Source organism: Elephas maximus, chromosome 19 (genome assembly GCF_024166365.1).
Source record: "Elephas maximus indicus isolate mEleMax1 chromosome 19, mEleMax1 primary haplotype, whole genome shotgun sequence".
NCBI classification, from domain to species: domain Eukaryota; kingdom Metazoa; phylum Chordata; class Mammalia; order Proboscidea; family Elephantidae; genus Elephas; species Elephas maximus.
The window spans coordinates 31,333,761-31,354,113 of NC_064837.1; the positions used below are offsets into that span (position 1 = coordinate 31,333,761).

The 20,353-nt window shown below is 42.3% G+C and overlaps 1 protein-coding gene across 10 annotated transcripts in view; it reads left to right on the forward strand.

Annotated features, from left to right (window-relative positions):
- ACACA (acetyl-CoA carboxylase alpha) overlaps positions 1-20,353 on the forward strand; it is a 321,203-nt gene that overhangs the window by 38,334 nt on the left and 262,516 nt on the right. For 2 of the 10 annotated variants that reach the window (XM_049859439.1, XM_049859440.1), the window contains exon 1: positions 14,517-14,876. The exons of 2 other annotated variants lie outside the window; for them this stretch is intronic. The gene's annotated coding sequence lies outside the window, so the exon portion shown is untranslated. Of the gene's footprint in view, positions 1-10,738; positions 10,897-14,516; positions 14,877-18,373; positions 18,458-19,253; positions 19,429-20,353 lie in introns of those variants that run through there. 6 more of the 10 variants (XM_049859444.1, XM_049859445.1, XM_049859443.1 and 3 more) reach the window with 6 other exon arrangements.

The window sequence follows — 20,353 nt, forward strand, 5'->3', positions numbered from 1 at the left end:
CTACAATTGCGTGAGCCGTTTCCTTAATATAAATCTGTCTATATATATTTATACGCTTTACTGGTTTTGCTTCTTTAGAGAACCCAGCCTTAAGACATTTGGTACCGAGAGTGGTTCTAGAGAAACAAAATTATAAGGATGAGTTTTCTAAATTGGTTCTCAAGTTTGGCTAGTCTTAAAGATGTTGATGACTCTGCTTCCAGCAGTAAAGAGGGCACTGCTAATCCGTGGGGTGAGGTGGCAATACAACTACGCAAAATATCACCACCAAGAGATGAGGTATTGGAAAGGTGAAGCTCTGGGTGAACACGTGTGATGTCTTTCTAGTTTCATCAGAATGTGAAGTAATAAGGAAGCTGATTTGTTGGTCCTAGACAAAAACTGGTGAAAGAAAGAGATGCTCAGGGCTTCAGAGTCAAAGCTCAGGTGCTGCATAGATGACCTCAAAGTTTCCACTTGTGCTTTGAAAGAACACCTTATTTCTTATAGTAACAGAGCTGATGTTGCTGAAAACCAAACCCAGACTTTTATTGTGCAGGTGGCTGCATTATAATGCTAGCTCTATTGCCAACCTCGAGAGGTATCTGAAGTTAAAGTAAGGGCAATGATTGGGAAGAAATGGGATCCTGAAACTTGGGTTGGGGACACATGGCCAGATAATCAGGAAGCTGGAAATACTGAGCCACTAAATTCTATTGAATCAGTCCTGTCAGCAGAATCACTCCCATCTGAAGAGGTTACTTCATGTTTGTTTGCTGAACTACCCTGCCCAGAAAAATTACTAACTCCTCCACTCCCATCTAATGAGAATTAGCCCTAGCCCAGCTGCCTCCAAAAAGCCCTTGCTTGAGTCGTTGCTTGGGGCATTGTCTGAGGCAGATGCTTTACAAGACAATGCTAAATGTTCTCAAAGCAATTCCACACTTTCAATCCTGGCTTCTAGACCTATAACTAGACTTAAGTCCCAGCGAGCCCCAAAAGGTGAAGTACAAAGTGTGACCCAGGAGGAGGTATGTTACACTCCAAAAGAACTGCTTGACTTTTCTAATATGTACAAGTAGAAACCTGGGAAATATGTGTGGGGATGCCTATTAAGGGCGTGGGATAATGGTACAAGGAACATAAAGATGGATCAGACTGAGTTTATTGATATGGGTCCACTAAGCACAGATTCTTCATTCAGTGTTTCAGCTCAAGAAGTCAGGAAAGGATCTAATAGTTTATTTGGCTGGGTTGCTGAAGCATGGTTTACAACAAGGTCTACACTAAATCAAGTTGAAGTACCGGACCCGCCTTAGTATAGTGTAGAAGAACGTATCCAAAGGCTTAGGGAAATTGGCATGATAGAGTAGATTTATCAGGTTAGACCTACAGACCCACACATGGAGTATTCAGAGGACACACCTTTTACCACAACTGTGAAGAACAAATTCGAGAAGGGAGCTTAGCATTCTTGAAGACTGCTGTGATTGCTATATTATGTAAATCAGATTTGACAGTGGGAACTGCCGTAACTGAATTAAGACACCTAACTACAGTAGGGCTAATGGGACCCCATGGTAGTTGGGGCCAGGTGGCTGTACTCAATCTACAAAGACAAGGTGGATGTGGTTAGAGTAATGGACAGTAATCAGAATAGTCTGACTTGTGTGAACTTATGGCATTGGCTACTTAGTCATGGTGTCCCTAGGAGTGAAATAGATAGGAAATCTACTAAATATTTACTTGATCTGTAAAAACAGATAAATTCTTGGTCAGGTGGACAGCAGCCTAACTGGAATCCCCAGAATAGAAAGTCACAGTCCCTCAATCAATTCCCAGATTTGAACGAGTTTAAAGACCCACAACTCCTTGAATGAAGGGGAGGTTGGGTTCCCTTGAGGAAGGACTCCAACACACTGCCAAAAATTTTTGCCTTTAATCTCTCTCCCAGCCTTTCCCAAAGGGATCTATGGCCTTTTGCGAGAGTGACTATTCACTGGGGAAAAGGAAATAATCATACTTTTCGGGGATTACTGGATATTGGCTCTGAACTGACAATAATTCCAGGAGACCCAAACATCACTGTGGCCTGCCAGTCAGAGTGGGGACATAGGGAGGTCAGGTTATTAATGGAGTTTTGGCTCATGTCCATCTCACAGCAGGTCTGGTGGATCCCCGAACACATTCTGTAGTGATTTCTCCAGTTCCAGAATGCATAATTGGAATAGATATATGCAGCAACTGTCAGAACCCCCATATTGGATCCCTGACAAATATAGTAAGGGCTATTATGGCAGGAAAAGCCAAGTGGAAGCCAATAGAACTGCCCCTACCTTGGAAAATAGTAAACAAAAAGCAATACCACATTCTTGGAGGAATTGCAGAGATTACTTCCACCATCAAGGACTTGAAGGATGCAAGGGTGGTGATTCCCACCACATCCCCATTCAACTTGCCTATTTGGCCTGTGCAAAAAACACATGGATCTTGGAGAATGGCAGTAGATTATCGAAAACAGGTGGTGACTCCAACTACAGCTGCTGTTCCAGATGTAGTTTCATTGCTTGAGCAAATTAATACATCTGGTACCTGGTATGCAGCTATTGATCTGGCTAATGCCTTTTTCTCCACACCTGTTTTGAAGCAGTTTGCCTTCAGCTAACAAGGCCAGCAATAGACCTTTACTTGCCTACCTCAGGGCTACGTCAACTTTCCAGCCCTATGTCATAATATAGTCCGCAGGGACCTTGATCACCTTTCCCTTCCACAAGACATCACACTGGCGCATTACATTGATGACATTATGCCAATTGGACCTAGTAAGGAAGAAGTGTCAGTGACTGGACTTTTTATTGGTAAAACATTTGTGTGCTAGAGGGTGGGAAATTAATCCCACAAAAGTTCAGGCACCTTCCACCTCAGTGAAATTTCTAGGGGTCCAGTGATGTGGGGCATGTCAAGATATTCCTTCTAAAGTGAAGGATAAGTTATTGCATCTGGCTGCTCCCACAACTAAAAAGGAGGCACAATGCCTAGTGGACCTCTTTGGATTTTGGAGGCAACATATTCCTCATTTAGGTGTGCTACTCTGGCCTAGCTATCAAGTGATTCAAAAAGCTGCTAGTTTTGAGTGGGGCCCAGAACAAAAGAGGCTCTGCAATAGGTTCAGGCTGCTGTGTAAGCCGCTTTGCGACTTGGGGCATATGATCCAGCTGATCCAATGGTGCTTAAAGTGTCAGTAGCAGATAGAGATGCTGTTTGGAGTCTTTGGCAGGCACCTATTAGTGAATCACAGTGCAGACCCTTAAGATTTTGGAGCAAAGCCCTGCCATCCGCTGCAGATAACTACCCTCCTTTTGAGAAACAGCTTTTGGCTTGTTACTGGGCCTTAGCAGAGACTGAATGCTTAACCAAGGCACAGCAAGTCACCATGCGGCCTGAGCTGCCCATCATGAACTGGGTATTTTCTGACCCACAGAGTCATAAAGTTGGACGTGCATGGCAGCCTCTGTCATTAAATGAAAGTGGTATATAAGAGATTGGGCCCAAGCAGGACCTGAAGGCACAAGTAAGTTACATGAGGAAGTGGCCCAAAAGCCCATGGCCTCCACACCTGTCACATTACCTTCCATCTCCCAGTCTGCACCTATGGCCTTGTGGGGAGTTCCTTATGATCAGTTGACTGAAGAAGAGAAAACTTGTGCCTTGTTTACAGATGGTTCTGCATGATATGCAGGCACCACTTGAAAGTGGACAGCAGCAGCACTTCAGCCACTTTCTGGGACCTCTCTGAAGGCCAGTGGTGAAGAGAAATCCTCTCAATGGGCAGAACTTCGAGCAGTGCATTTGGTTGTTCACTTTGCTTAGAAGGAGAAATGGTCAGATGTGCAATTGTATACCGATTCGTGGACTGTGGCCACTGGTTTGGCTGGACTGCCAGGGACTTGGAAGGAACATGATTGGAGAATTGGAGACAAGGAGGTATGGAGAAGAGGTATGTGGATAGACCTCTCTGAATAGGCCAAAGAAGTGAAGATATTTGTGTCTCATGTGAATGCTCACCAAAGGGTGACCTCAGCAGAGGATGATTTTACAATCAAGTGGATAAGATGATGCATTCTGTGGGAACCGGTCATCCTCTTTCCCCAGCTACTCCTGTCATTGCTCAATGGGCTCCTGAACAAAGTGGCCTTGGTGGCCAGGACGGAGGTTATGCATGGGCCCAGCAACATGGACTTCCACTCACCAAGGCTGACATGGCTATAGCCACTGCTGAGTGCCCAATCTGCCAGCAGCAAAGACCAGCACTGAGTCCCTGACATAGCACCATCCCTCGAGGTGATCAGCCAGCAGCCTGGTGGCAAGTTGATTATATTGGACCACTTCTGTCATGGAAAGGGCAGTGCTTTGTCCTTACTAGAATAGACACTTACTTTGGATATGGATTTGCCTTCCCTGCATGCAGTGAAATGCTTTTGCCAAAACTGTGGTCTTACAGAATGCCTTATGCATCATCATGGTATCCCACGCAATATTGCCTCAGATCAAGGGACTCACTTCACAGCAAATGAAGTGTGGCAGTGGGCCCATGCTCATGGGCTTCACTGGTTTTACCATGTTCCCCATCATCCTGAAGCAGCTGGCTTGATAGAACGATGGAATGGCCTTCTAAAGACACAATTACAGCATCAGCTAGGTGGCAGTACCCTGCAGGGTTGGGGCAGTGTTCTCCAGGAGGCTGTATATGCTTTACATCAGCATCCAGAATATGGTGCTATTTCTCCCATAGCCAGGATTCATGGATCTAAGAATCAAGGGGTGGAAGTGGGAGTGGTACCACTCATTACTACCCCTAGTGACCTACTTGCAAGGTTTTTGCTTCCTGTCCCCATGGCTTTATGCCCTACAAGTCTAGAGATCTTAATTCCAAAGAAAGGAATGCTCCCACCTGGAGACACGTCACTGATTCCACTGAACTAGAAGCTAAGAATGCCACCTGGCCACTTTGGGCTCCTTATGCCTCTGGATCAACAGACAAAGAAGGGAGTTACCATACTGGCTGATGTGATTGATCCTGATTACCAAGAGGAAATTGGCTTGATATTATATAATGAAGGTAAAGAAGAGTACATCTGGAATGAGGAGATCCCTTAGGGCGCCTCTTAGTACTACCATGTCCGGTGATTAAAGTCAATGGAAAACTGCAGCAACCCAATTCCAACATGACTACTAGTGGCCTGGACCCTTCAGAAATGAAGGTTTGTGTCACTCCACCAGGCAAAGAACCATGACCACCTGAGGTGGTTGCTGAGGGCAAAGGAAGTACTGAATGGGTGGTGGAAGAAGATAGTTCTAAATATCAGTTACAACCACATGACCAGTTGTAGAAACGAGAACTGTAATTGTTATATTTCTGCTTTGTATGTGTGCATCAAATATTTTTATTTTCTTCACTTATAAAATATGAGATATAGATAGGGCTAGTGCATTTTCAGCTGTACACATGTTAATTGTATCATTTTAGGCGCAAATATGACTTTGTAATTGTCTTTATTCAGAGATAATGTATGGTTTAAGGAGATGTGTACATGTGGCAAGCTGACAAGGGGTGGATTGTGATGGTTAAGATTGTGTGTCAACTTTGCTGAACCATGATTCTCAGTTTTTATATGTAATCACTCCCATGATGGGATCTGCTATGAGTAGCCAATTTAGTTGAAAGGGAGTTTCCCTGGGGGTGTGGCCTGGATCCAAATATAAGCAGGTGTTCTGGCTTTTTGCTTGCTGTGGTTCCTGTGGCTGCCTCCTATTTGTCTGACCTCTGGTTCTTGGAACTTGAGCTATCAGCTTATCTGCCGATCTTGGTTTCATAGATCCTCACAACCTGTGAGTGGAGCCCTACTCTCTGACCTGCCAATCTTGGGTTCTCCAGCCCCTGCAGCTACATGAATTGGGAGAAGCCTCCATCCTAATCAATGGACTTGGGACGTTCCAGCCTCTACAATTGTATGAGCCATTTCTTTGATATAAAGCTCTCGCTATATACAATTTATATGCTTTACTAGTTTCGCTTCTCTAGAGAACCCAGTGTAAGACAGTCAGGAAGAGTGGGACTGTCTGCAATTTGGGAAGGCTTTCCTAGACAGATGACTGTTGTTGAAAATTTTTCTAAAATTTTATCTTTTAGTAAAGATTATATATCTGGTGTAATATTATGTAGACTTTGTGATGGAATAGCTAGGTAAATTATAAAGTAGACATGAAGACCTGCTCAGATCCTTTACCTTAGTCCAGAGCCTCTGCTCCTTCTGCCCATTGTAAATGTAGTCCATTGGAGCCAACATGGGATTACTTATGTGTAAGAAGGTTCTGGAAGGTGAAACTCTGATAATGATGCAGGAGAACTTTGTTCAAGGGACTCCCAGTACCGGAGATATGAGTCAAATCATACTCTACATACTACCCTGTTTCCTGACATTTTAATATAGGTTGAAATCCAGCTAAATTGAGCATCAAGGAACATCCTAGTGGGAGGGAAGAGATGTCATTGAAGGACAACATGCTGCCTGAAATGTGGAAGAGGAGAGGAAGTGCTAGACATCTAACCCTAGTGCTTTTCATTCATTAATTCATTCAACAAGTATTTATTGAGGGCCTACTGTGTGCCAGGCACTATTCTATCAGTGAGCAAGGCAAAGTCTGTGTCCTCGTGGAATAATGGGAAGCAGACAATAAACATAGTTGAAAAATAAAACAGTACAGAAGGGCTAATAACAAACAGTATACAAATACATACATAAGGTCATGAGTGCCTTCTCTGAAAGAGGTAACATCTGAGCTGAGAAAACCAGGAGAGTGGGTGTCACAGGAGCCAAGAGAGGAGAGTAGTTCAAGTTCAAGTAAGGGGTGGTCAATTGATCAAATGCTGATAGGTTTTTATAATGAGGGAAGAATATCCACTGGGTTTGACAATTTTGCTAAGACCAGTTTCAGTGGAGTGGTGGAAGTAGGAGTAGGGTGAAAGGGAATTTGAGGTGAAGGTGTGTAGATAACTTTTTCAAGAAGCTTTTCTGTAAAAGAGCAAAAAAGTGAGGACATACGTGATTAGGGACGTATTTTTTTTATGTGCCTTAAATCTTTATTTATCCAGAGCAGCCCTACCTTACTCCTTTTTCCCTGCTACAGTTGCCTATAGTTGATTTTCTTAAGTAGGTAAGGCAGAATAAAGGGGCTCCATTGCCTTCCCAGGGTTTCATGGTTTTTGCTTACTACTTCTTAGCATCATTTTCTGCTCCCTTATGATATTAGATCCATTTCCCCTGTCACTGTATTTGAAATTTGCTGTAGATTAGTTCCTAGATGGCACATTACAGTGCTGCCACCTTGGTGCAAGGGTAGGGAAGAATCTGAAGGCTTGCTATTCTCATCCTGTGTCACAAGGTGGCAGAAGAGCTCACTTTTCCCAAAAGAATCCTTTGTACTTGGCCAAAAAAAGACCAAAGCGGAAAGAAGAGTTTTCCTCTAAGCCCTCATTTAGATCCTTTTCTTTTCCTTTGTAACTCAAGAGGCCCAAAAGTCAGCCTGCGTGTTGAAACAGACCATTCTTGGGGAGACAGAGAAAAAGACCTGGAACTATTTCTTTACTACTAGATATTTTGATTGGTTTTCTAAGTGTTTGGGATATCTGTGGAGGGAAGATTCTCTCTCCTGATCTCTTTCCCCACAATAAAAACATCAAAAGGAAAAACAGAAAAAAAGTTATAACAAAGGCAAATTTTGTGATATATGCAGATAAGAGATCTGGTGTCTGGAAGAAAGTAGGAAACTAGGACTGAAAGGATGAATCAGCAGGGGACTGTGGGAGGAGCACTTGACAGGAAGTCAGGAGGGCTACCTGGGTTCTAGATTAGGCTCTGTAATAGACTGAATGACTTTGAACAAGTCACTTCCCTGGGCCTCTGTTTTGGTTTCTTTAATGAGGTGGTTGGGCAAGATGGTTTCGAAGGTCTTTTCCAGCTCTAAAATTATTATCTTAACTCCTTCGAAGAGTTGCCATACTCTGCTACTCGTTCTTTTAAGAGTATATGATTTTTGTTCACTTGGTTTATTTTTTTTTATTGTAGACTATATCATGCGTACAGAAGAGTATATAGAATATAAGTACATTTTAAGTAATAATAACAATAATGTGAAAACCATGTAATTATCACCCAAATTAACAAAGTGAACATTGCTAGTAGTATCTTACAAGTTCTTTATGTCTGTCCCTCTGCTTACACTCCTTTCCTTTCTCTCAGGCACAACGGCTATCCTGATTTTTGCAATCCTTATTTTGGCATTTAAACATAGTGAATTATCTATATATGTATCACTAAACAACATTTTTAAGTTTTATTTTGCTTTGCCTGTTTTTGAACTTTATATAAATAGAACCAGACTATGTATTTTTAAGTAAAGTGAAATGAATACACCTTGGTAACTAGTACCCCAGAAATTCCCCTCATGTCCTCTCTTAGTTACTACCCACTATCAAGAGGAGCTATTATCCAGACTTCTAACACTGGCACCACAAATGAGTTTTGCCTGTTTTTGAACTCTATGTAACAGGAAGCATACATTACTTTTGTGTCTAGCTTCTTTTGTTCCACATGTTTATAAAATTCACCCATATAGTTTCATGTAGCAATAGTTATGCATTCTCATTGCTTTATAATATTTCATTTTATGAATATACCACAATGTATTTACCATTCTACTTCAATGAGACATTTGGACTGCTTCCAGTTTTTGGCCATAATAAACAATGCTCCTGGGGTACATTTGAAAGAGTTTTTCTGGGGTATAAACCACGAAGTGGAAGCTGGGTTGTAGGGTATGCAGGGTATGTTCAGCTTTATTGTTTTCTAAGGTCTTATCTCCATTTACACTCCCACCTGCAGTAGATGAAAGTTCCTGTTGTTCCACTTCTCTCCAGGGGGGTCAAAGAGCCTTTCCAGTATGCACAACTGTTGGCTTGAGCCGAGCCAGGAGCCAGGCGTACCTCACACTGCCAACCCTTTGGATGGTTCCCAGAGCTCAGGCCACAGTCATTTCTCCTGTTTACTTGCTCCCTCCAAGTAAGGGGAAAGGATTCAGATTGTCCCTAGGTCCCTGATGGCGTGCTATGTTACCCTGGGAATATGGATGGGATGGGGTGGATTTAATAACATAGTCATTCTTTGAATCAAGTGATCATCCGTAGGGTATTTGGTTCTTTACTGAACAATGGTAGAAAATAGGAGCGCAGGAAGAGAAAGGGGGAAGTAACATTTTCTGTGTGCCTATATACCAAGATTTGTGCTACAAGCTTTATATTTTGCTTATCTCACTTAATCAAAAACACAACCCTACAAGGTAGGTATTATATCTTGACTTTATAGAAAAGGAAACTGAGACTCCAAAAGGGAATCATTCGTTCAAGGTCACAGAGCTTATTAGATGAAGTCAAGATTTAAAGCCTGGCCTGTCTGATTAAAGAGCTCAAGCTCTTTCCAAATACAGAGCACAGAGAAGGCAAAGTCCTTGCTGTTCATGAGGTGTCTTTGTCTTAGATTCCCAGTACTCAGTTCTGCTTGCTTGTATTACCCCACAACTGTGGTATTCAATTGATTATGGCTATCTCATTCATTGATTTAAGCTATATTTTCTTTTTATTATTTTTTTTGTTTTCTTTATCCTTAATTCTTCCTTGTTGTTTTCATTAAGAAAATTGGGCATGTCAACATAGTGGGTCTACTGACAAATAAGACTTCTGTTGCAGAGATAGCTTTCTACCTGCTAGTCTAATATCTTAACCAGAGATGAGATTAAAACACACACACACACACACACACACACACACACACACAGAGGGACATTGTGAAATCTTCCGGTTCAGGTAGTGATACAGGAAAACTTTAAGACTGAAGGAATGAGAAAGTTAAAAAGAAGGTGAGCAATGGCTTGGTTTTCCTTGAAAGTAAAGGCTCTACAAAAAATTCTTAATATTGTGTTTTATTATTTATTGTTTCATACGTAATAACAATACCCTACCTGGGGTAGACAGGGTGGAGGCCTTAAAATGTAGCAGGAAAAAGCTGAGTCATATATAAGAGTAATGGAGACACTGGAGAAGTCTGAAGAGAAGGTAAGGATAGAAGCAGGAAACAAACTTGGCAGGAGCACTTTCACCAGGGGAGTGAGGTCAGAGATGGGTAAGTTGTAAAACTGGGTAATAGAAAATGCCAGAATCCCAGGATTGGGCAAGATCTACAAGGGTCATCTTGTCCATTTTTCTGCCTTTAGATAAAAGGGACCCTTAAACTTTCTCCAGGTATTTAGATGTAAGGTATGTGGAATTTAGAAAGGGAGATTTAAAAAGAAAGATATTTACTGGAGGCTTCATGGAGAGAGAAGCTAGGATTTGGTGACTCACTGAAGTATGGAGAGGGACTGGAAGTGTTCAGGATTGGCTAATAAGGAGGGAGGGAGAGCTGAAATGCCATGTGAAAACCCAACTGTCCATGTGAAAACATCATGCTGAGTTTCCAGTTTGAATGCTCTCTTTCATTGTGCAATCCTGCCTTTCATCATTATGACCAGACTTATAAAGTGGCCTCCCTGAGGACATTTTCTGGCCTTATAGTGTGCAGTTCCCTCATTGTCTTAACTCTGACAAACCTGAATAATTGACCGGAGCAAAGGGACACTGTTCAGATAAGGCCTTTGTGCCTTCTTTTTCTCTTATGACTGGAGCCACAATTCTGGGCAAGGCACTGACTTTCTTGACGAAGTCTGCTCATCTGCAAAGCCTCTAAGTAACCTACTGGAGGCTTTGCCTCCTAGAAGTAACCTGAAGACGGAAAAGAAGACATCAGGAGCAGAGTGGCCTTTCAGGTAGAGTTAATCTTTATTTCAATAAAGCATGTACGAATGTACCTAGTCCTACTCTAAGAGCTATAGTGGGGGTTTCAAAATATAAGAAATGCTCTCTGCTTTCAAGATCATTAAAATTTAGCTGGAGAGCTAAACCAAGCATGCATACACAAAAAATTACAGCATAATTAAATGCTAAACCATGTGGTGGTGACCATATTGCTGTAAGAATTCATGGAAGAAAGAGATCAGAAAATTAAGAGGGAGGAACAGTGAGTGAACCAGCATAAGAAAAGGCACAGAGGAATAAGAAGCATGGTTTAAGTGGTAGAAGCCAGATGGCAATGTATGTTAGGTATATACTAGGGGCCTCTGGGAAGTAATACCCAGTATTTCCTCTGTCCTCTGTCTTAAAGGTTTATCATTCACCTTGCTACTTATGGTCAGACAGACACCAGGACAGAGGGCTCTTTATGGTTCCTTTTTCTATTAAGGCACTTTCTTTCCTCCCTTGATTCCACTCAAGCCTGACCTGATAAACTTTCCTCTCCTGGAAGTGCAGGTGTGGGAGGTATTTCTGTTAAAAAGAGACCCTGGCAGCAAAGAAGGGAACAATAGCGGTAATGATTCAGGGAGAATCATTACTGGGGTTGATTGTTTAAAAATAAAATCTGCCATGGATATAGGAATGTACATTTTTAATGAACAGTGATTCCAATTTAGGTGGTCAGTAAGACATAGTTTTTGAGAGACACTGCCCTAAACTAGAATTGATAATAAAGTGCTAAATGGAGCTACCTGGACAGTGACATGCATATTGTTTATGTATTTCTGGGTTTTTTTTTTTTTAATGATAATTTATCATTTTTATGAGAATTTATCCTCTTCCCATCTATGGCTCTTACAAATTCACATTGCTGTAATCTAAGGAGCTAGAAGTAGACACTCTTTTAGTGTTAGCTTCCCAACTAGATTGTCATCACTTAAAGACAGGGACCCCTCTTAGACCTTTCTGACTTTCCCCACAGAAGGATGATACCATCTTTGATGTTGTAAGGTAGCTAGGATGCTTAGGACAAATCCCTGATGCTTTTATGCAGCCATCTTGAAAACCCAGGAAGCCATTTGATACTTGGGACCTTTAGCTTCAAGGAGCCCTGGAGGCACAATGGTTAAATGCTCAGCTGCTAACTGAAAGGCTGGCAGTTCGAATCTACCCAACGGCTCCACAGGAAAAAGACCTGGCAATCTGCTTCTGTAAAGACTACAGCCAAGAAAACACTATGGAACGGTTCTCCTCTGTCACATGAGGTTGCTATGAACTGGGGCTGACTCGATGGCACTCGATAACAAAAACAGTTTCAGCTTCTAGAAATGTATCACTCACCCCCTTCTCTTCCACTTTTAATCTTGTATAGTAAGTTCTCCCCATGCTTTGGCTCTCCTCCCCTGCCTCTTACAGACATAATGGCTTGCATGGCAAGAACTCATGCAACAGCTCTAAAGAATCTAGAGATGGGCAGGTTGTGGCATGTGCCAAACAATACTTAGGGGTTGTTGAAATTCTAGGTGTACTGTCTTAAAGACACAGTTCCTTGCCCATTTCTCTGCCCAGTTGTCCTAACATTTGGTGATAACAATTAGATTATTAGGTCCTATGTGAGTGGTTTTGGTGCAGCATAATTCATTTCTTTCACTTTAGCTTTCGTTAGGCCCTTCCTTAGCTAGTTATTTAGAGAGCTCAATTTCTTCAAATAATCAGTGAGGTCAAAAGCAGGACATGCAAGGGCTTACAAAGGTTTCATATTGTCGATTCCAACTCACAGGGATTCTGTAGTACAGAGTAGAACTGCCCCATAGGATTTCCTAGGCTGTGATCTTTACAGGAGCAGATTGTCAGGTTTATGCTCCCACAGAGCTGCTGGTGGATTCCAGCCATAAGGCTTTCAGTTAGAAGCCAAGCACTTAACCATTGAGCTTCTTAAATTTTCATACAAGGACAGTTATTGAGGGTAAATCTTGGTTTTGCAGTGCTCCTAATACACAGCAACATTGCTAAGAAAGAATTCTGGGGAGAATTCCTATTAATAGGAACTAGGAGAAGTAGATGAAAAATAAAAGAGCCAACTTCAAGGTTTTTGGTTCTGTCTAAAGTTACTTCCTTCATGCCAGCTTCAGATAGCACTATTAGGGTACAGGTAAGGCGTCCTGCTTCCCAGGCCACATTTTTATTCAGTCAAATCAAATGTCTTGTTAAACCAAGAAGTCTTGCTCAAGTATCTTTTTTTTTTTTTACAAAAGTTCTGAATTTTCCTATGTTTGTTCAACTGACAGCTGCATCCCAGGAGGGCAGTTATTGTGAAATATGGGTCACTTCTATAAAGTTCATATCTCATTTCCCAATTTATTTCTAATCCCTATTATTTAAAAAGGGAGCAAAGGTCAACGGTTCAAACCCACCAGCTGCTCCGCAGGAGAAAGATGTGGCAGTCTGCTTCCGTAAAGATTATAGCCTTGGAAACCCTGTGGGGCAGTCCTACTCTGTCCTACAGGGTTGCTGCAAGTGGGAATTGACTCCACGACATAAACACTTAAAAATGGGTTGGTAAACTCTTGGAGAAGCCACCAGTTAGTGGTGTTATGAGGGTTCCTAGATGAATATGTATTGTTCCTTGTAGATCAGTATCTTCTTTCTTCCTGCCTCCGCTTCTACCCAGTAACTTCTGGGGTGTGTATTTTATTCATTTTGTGCCCTCTGGCATAGAATTTCTTCCCAATTGCTTGTTACCTTCTGCACTTCTGGCCTCTATCACTTGCTTGTGTAAGGACCAGGAAAGTACTCTGGGTGCTCCATAATTTCTTGGAAGGGGTTAGAACTTATTCCTTTCTTCTGACGTGCAAAAGGCCCACCTCCAGTTTTCTTTCTCTTCCCGCCCAATTGTATTATGTGTTGGGACTCTTTCCATCCCCTAGTTACTACTGATTTTTAACAAACAGCCACCAAAAAAGCATTGCTATGAAATAAGTGGCAAAACTAGAGGAACTGGTTGACCCCATCTCAAAGGCTTGGTGTAACCACCCTGGAGGATGGGTGGCATTTGCCAATCGGAGAAGTTACAAACTGGCTGCCACCTATTTTCCCTTCCTGGGGTAGGCAGAAGACTGTTGTGTTTTGGAACACTGCCCATCTCAGTCTCCGGGATCCAGCACCTCAGATCACTTTAGGGTGAGCTGCTTCGGGGGCTGAGGACCGAGCCAAAGGGGCTGGATATGGAGTTCCAGAATAGGGGTTAAACTGCACCGACTTGGAAAGCAGCATGTGTAATCCTGGGCAACTCATGGACGCCTCTTCAGGTGGTGTGGGATTAACACCATAAGGTCTATGCAAGGTCCGCCTTGTTTGAGCACCCTAGTCCTGGCTACAGGCCGACCGGTCCTGGCCCCTCACTTTCTGAGTCCCAGGCGCCTTTACCCAGATGGAAGATGCATGTGGGGCCCTTTACCCCACAGCCCTCTCTGCCGGGAGGAAGAGTCTACCCGCGGGAAGGGGCGGCGAGAGCCTAGGGCCCCGCAACCGCCCGAAGCCCGCCCGCCCTCTCGCCGCTCAGCCGGGAGTGGCAGAGCCGCGCTCGGACCATCGGCATCGCCTCACGTCGCCCCGCCCCGCGCCGCCTTCCCATTGGCCGCGGCCGGGCCCTTCGGGACCGCGCCTCGCCCCCACGGCGGGCCGGTCCGCGCCGCATCCCCGAGCGGGGTCGGAGGTGAACGGCCTGGAGTAACCCCGGACGTAGTCACCTCATGGGGCTCGCGGGCTGAGCTGGGAGGCAGGGATAGGAGCGGGGCGGGCTCCCACGAAGCCCCGCCCCTTCCCCGTGTGCCCGGCCGGCCTGGAGCTGCGCGCTTGTCAGCCATCGCCGGAGCGGCCGGCGTCTCCTCACACGCAGCCCCGCGTCCGCGCAGGGTCTCCCAGGCCGCCGGATTGCGGACGCCGCTGCCTCGAGGTACGATGAGGGGCCGCCCCGAGCCAGCGGCCTGGGACCTGGAGAAGCTGGGGCCGGGAGGGGCGGCGGCGCGCAGGCAGTGGGCCACCTCCCAGCCTGCGCTCGCACGCGGCCCGGGCTCCATCCTCGCCAGACCCTGCACCAGCAGCCCAGCCCGCAGCGCAGTTCTGGGGCCTTGAGGCCGCAGCTTGGGAGACGTGTAGGCGCCTGAGGTCTCGGTGGGCTCTCGCACCCCGGAACTGAGAGGCGTATAGCCCAGGGCCCTAGAAAGGGGCCGGGGCGTGTGCCTGGAGCTCGCCGTCCACCCACCCCTAGTGCCCACGTGGTCTGGTTCCTTTCCAGACCTCTCTCCCCAATCCGATCCTGGGCTTGGGAAGGGGAGAAGACCCACGTGAGGGAGATGTCGAGGGTTGGGTCTAGTTGCATGGAAAGTCTCTTCCTTTTGCGTGCGGAATAAGGTGTGGTGGGGTGCAGCTTTGCTGTGTCTTTGTATCGTGGGAAAGTGGGTTGTCCCTGCTCTCAGGATTCTATGTTTTCTGTGAGGAACGTAGTAAATGTTTGTGCCTGTTGTTACTCTCTCCTTCCCGTTTGCCACACTGCTCAAGGGAAGACGCTGGAGATAGGACTTAGGTGATGTGAGGCTAGTGATTTCAGGGGAAAATACGCGTGAAGGCCCTGCCAGGGTCAACGCCAACATTATTTTTGGATTTGGAGAAGGGCAAGGGGACAGTAGTGGACACTTGGAATCAACTCTACAAATTAGGAACCCCATGTAGACTTTGTGGAATTTATAGATACTAAGGAGAATGTGACTACTTAGATAGATAGGAGAAATACTTAAATTTCAGATATTTTTGTTTTGGGGGTTTAAGACCTAAATCAAAAAGAACCTAGGACTTCCTGATAACTTTTGTAACTAAGTGGTGTTTCAGAAATTTCCCAATGTGCAGAATAAACCTTATAACCTCCCTCTTCAGTCTCAGAAATTGTTCTCCCTTGAGTCTCTGGTTTCATTCATTAATTTTTTCCCCCAGTGCTATAATGGAGATTGAGAAGCATACTTGGTTACATGGCTTCCTCTTCCTCAGTGGGTAGGAATACTCTGATTTGTTTCTTGCTTCTTGGTGAGAATGTTTTGAATGTCTGTGATGAGAAGGATTTCTGTGCTGCCTATTTGACAGGTACTTTTCAGGAAAGCCTTGTGGTCTAGTAGTTTTTTCAGGAAAGCCTTGTGGTCTAGTAGAGCAGGACAGCTGTTAATAGTATCCAGGTAGGTCCTTGCTTGCTACAAAGTAGCAAGCTTCTAAGCTTCTTCCCACTTCTCTTACTTCAGTTTTCTCTTTTCTAAATACTATTTAATACCCAACTGGAGAATTGTTGTGAACACAAGACGTAATTTACAAACATTGTAAAGTGGTGTATATCATGGACAAAGTATTAACTTACGAAGCTGCCTGTGTTGGTGTTGCAAAATTTTGTGTTTTTTTGTCTGTCTGTTTTCTTTTTGATTTGCCAGGGCAGAATGGAAATACATCGAGCATAAGATCTGATTGTTTTTAAAGTGGGAGGAAAGTTAGGGAAATGGTGGCATTTCACTTAATGAATTTAAAGTTCATTGTAAAGTCAGCCCCAGAGAGAACTCTCTCATCTGATGTTGCCTCTCTCAAAGTGCTGTGAAGAGATCCAAGTGTAGATGACTATGTAACACTCTATTTCCTTTCAGTCAGTGACTAGAACAGTTTTTTGTTTTTTTTTTACCTGTCACACAGACTGGCTTAACAGGTCTGGGGCAAGTATTTTTCTGTCCTTTTCATTTTTTTTTTTTTTCCTGGATAAGTAGTATCCTAATATTATAGTCTTGGTTGAAAGGAGAAATAAATTAAAATTGTTGGAATAATACGTTAGAAATTAGGATTTTCAATTGGGAGAGGAGAATCTTTAAAAGTCAGGAAAATAAGTTGTATTATTATCTAACATGTTCTTAAAGATTAATAATGATAGGAGCTATGCAGTTACAGTCTTTCTAAGCCCTTAAAACATAAGGTTACAAAGAAGTAAATGAACACTACAAAGTGGCTGAAAAAAATTAACTATTGAGGTGACATATTTTTGAAGGAAAACTTCATCAATCTTTCATTTCAACAGATTAGTGCTTAGTTTTTTTGTTTCTTTAATTTTAGAAAACTTTTAATTGAGTGTTACAACTTGAATATAATAGACTATTTAAAAGTGATTTTAAATAAATGGGAAACTCATGACTTGTGCGCTTACACAAAGAATATAAACCTGTTGGTAGGACCTAGTTTAGCCAGTCAGTCTTAATATGTGTGCTCTAGTGATCCACTTCTCTTACCAATTTGTTATTTATTCAGACTACCATTAAATCTCATAATGTTTAAGGAGGCAAGTGAAAAGTGGCTTTAACAAAAAGGGATGTTAAGGGCCTTACTTGAAGTTTGGTGACCCCAATTGGTTCCACTATCCAGTGATATTATTTGAGACTTGAACTCATTCCACTCTTTCAGCCTGCCGTACTTATTCTCCTTTATGTGAATAACCGCAATGATCTTTACCGTCCCATGATATCAGGAATTGAAATTGCATGGAAGTACTAGTTATAAAGTGGTTATCCTAGATACTTTAGAATAAGCATGTATAAATTATTTTCATCTTTTGAATGTTAACACAAAGTTTGAAAATTCCAAATAAACTCCTGGAATTAAGTTTGAAAAACAGTTTCAGTCAGTTTTGGAGAATCTTTTTCATGAGGTATAAGATCTTGTTTATGAATATTTGATTATTCCATACAACAGAAATTAAAAGTACACTCAGTAATGAAGTTCCTAAAAATTATCCTGTGTTTTTGTAGACAGCTTTCAAATCTATCTTTAGTCATGTGTTTGCATACATGTATATGCAGGTATTTACCCATGCTCTGAGTTGGGAGGATAGTAGGTTGATAGGAGCTTGGTTAGTTTTTATGTTTATTAGGAATGATATCAACAGATTAGCACCAGAAGAATGGATAGGTGGGTTGTTTGTGCTTCAACATTTAGTAGTATTCCCAGCCCAGCAAGGCAAGGTATTCAATTTCCCTTTGATTGCATCTCATAAACCCAAAAATTTAATAAAACTTGTAGTATTGGAAAGTACCTTAGGGATTTTCTAGTCCAGTTTTCTACTTAATATGAATATTTTATCTAATAAAACCAAAACCATTGCCATTGAATCGATTTCGACTCCTAGTGATCCTATGGGACAGAGCAGAACTACTCGATAGAGTTTCCAAGCAGTGGCTGGTGGATTTGAACTGCCAAACTTTTGGTTAGCAGCCAAGATCTGTAACCACTGTGCCAAGAGGGCTCCATTTTATCTAATACTCATGCTGAAAACTTCTAGCTATAGGCAGCTCACAGTCTGACCAAATGCATTATGGGGCACATGCTCTAATTATTTGAGAGTTCTTTATTATTTTTAACTTAAAACTGTCTCCCTAGGACTGCATAGGATGCTGTAACTCCAGAAGAATTAGGAATTTCTGCTTTAACTTGTAAATTTCTCCAGCTCTAAATTTCTGCCAGGTAATGTAAACTACAATGCCTTAACACATCCAGAGGACGTGGGGGTAAACATCAATATTTCCTCAAGGAGGAAATTATTTTTATCCCTGATGCTCTCTGGATGGTCACTGACACATCTGCATCATGGGTTCAGCTTATCTAAATGCTGCTCAGTGAAATAAAATTATGAGCGTGAATTGATTCATAATCCCAGAGGTTTTTGAATTTACAGAATGACTTTTTATCTGGAGTCCTCTAAGTGTTTCCAGAGACTAATATTTGAAATACACACCCTGTTCGTGATTCATGCCCCCTAGTTTTGTAAGTCAAATACTCATTTGAATTCTGATGAGGCACTCAGCCTATAAAAAAAGCCTAGTGTTTGTACAGAGTTGTGAGGTGTTGGGGGTGGTAAGTCTAAAACAATTGGAAGAGATAATGACTGTTTCAAGCCTTATTGAGGTGATAACTCAGAGTCAATTACACAGTAACACGTATTAATAAATAAATGAGTGGCATACAAGTTGCTTAGCTAAATGCTTAGGCAGCTATGGGCTAAGGGATCATAGTAGCATGGAATTAACTGGGAAAGCTTTTTATTAAACTTACTTAAAAATAAATGCAATTTTAAAGATTTTAAGTAAGTGGTTGTTGTTACCTGCTGTTGAGTTGCTCCCAACTCACGGGAACCCTATACACAATGGAATGAAACACTGCTGGGTCCTGCAACTTCCCACGATCGGTTGCAGATTGGACCGTTGTGATCCGTTGGGTTTTAATGCTTTTTAGAAGTAGATCACCAGGCCTTTCTTCCTAGTCTGTCTTATCTAGAAGCTTCGCTGAAACCTGTTCAGCATCACAGCAGCATCCAAGTCTCCCCTGATAGACACGTGGTGGCTGCACATGAGATGCATTGCCTGGGAATTGAACCCACGTCTCCTGTATGAAAGGCGAGAACTCTACCACTGAAGCCACCGCTACCTCCTAAGTAGGTAATACACAGATAACACATTCACATAGTTCAAAATTCAAGAAGTATACAAGGGTGTACAGTGTCGTCAGAGGCAACCAGTGTTAATTTCTTAAAATTTTTAATAATTACTATCAAATATTTTAATTTAAATTTAATGTTACTAATTTTAAAATAATTTCCAGACATTTTATGCATATTCAAGCAGATGCTTATATGTATTTTTCCTCCACCCACTTTTTGTACAGATGATGCACACTTTACACGACTTTGGTTTCTTCCTTTAATGTTATAGGGAAGACATTTTCACATACTTATTTTCTTCAAAGTTGTACATGCACATAATTTAAAATACTGTATAATTCCACATAATTGGTTAGAAAAAAACAGTAGTCCTTAGAGCTTCCCCTCATTATTCCTTTTCCGCTTTCATTTCTTTTAGCTGATGTATTTGTTATATACCTGCTTGTCTGTAAAATACTTACCTTGCTACTTCTTGATTTTTCTTAATAGGCATTATCTATTGATGTCTTACTATAGAAGGAGAGGATTCAGCTTTCTTTTCTCTCTTTACCTTCACGGCTCACTTTTACCTTTCCCAATCCCCACTATTAACTACCCAGATGAGTGATATTTTAACTTTGGATATTTCTGTGTTCAGTCTTTATATTATTAAGAATGTGTAAATGCCACATAGAATTTAGTTGGGTAATATCCCATGATTACTCTTCTATCCTACATAACTCTTTTCCTGGAGTTAATAATGGTCTTGATTTCTGCTTGCTCTGTTTTCTGTGTACTTACCATTCATTCAGTCTCACTCTTTACCAGTTTTCTAAATCCCTCAGGATATTGAGAAGGATCAAACATTTCACTAATTTTTATCTTCTGTAAAATTTCTCTCAGACTTTTCTGACTGTTCCAGTCTAAATTGCTTGCCCTCTGCA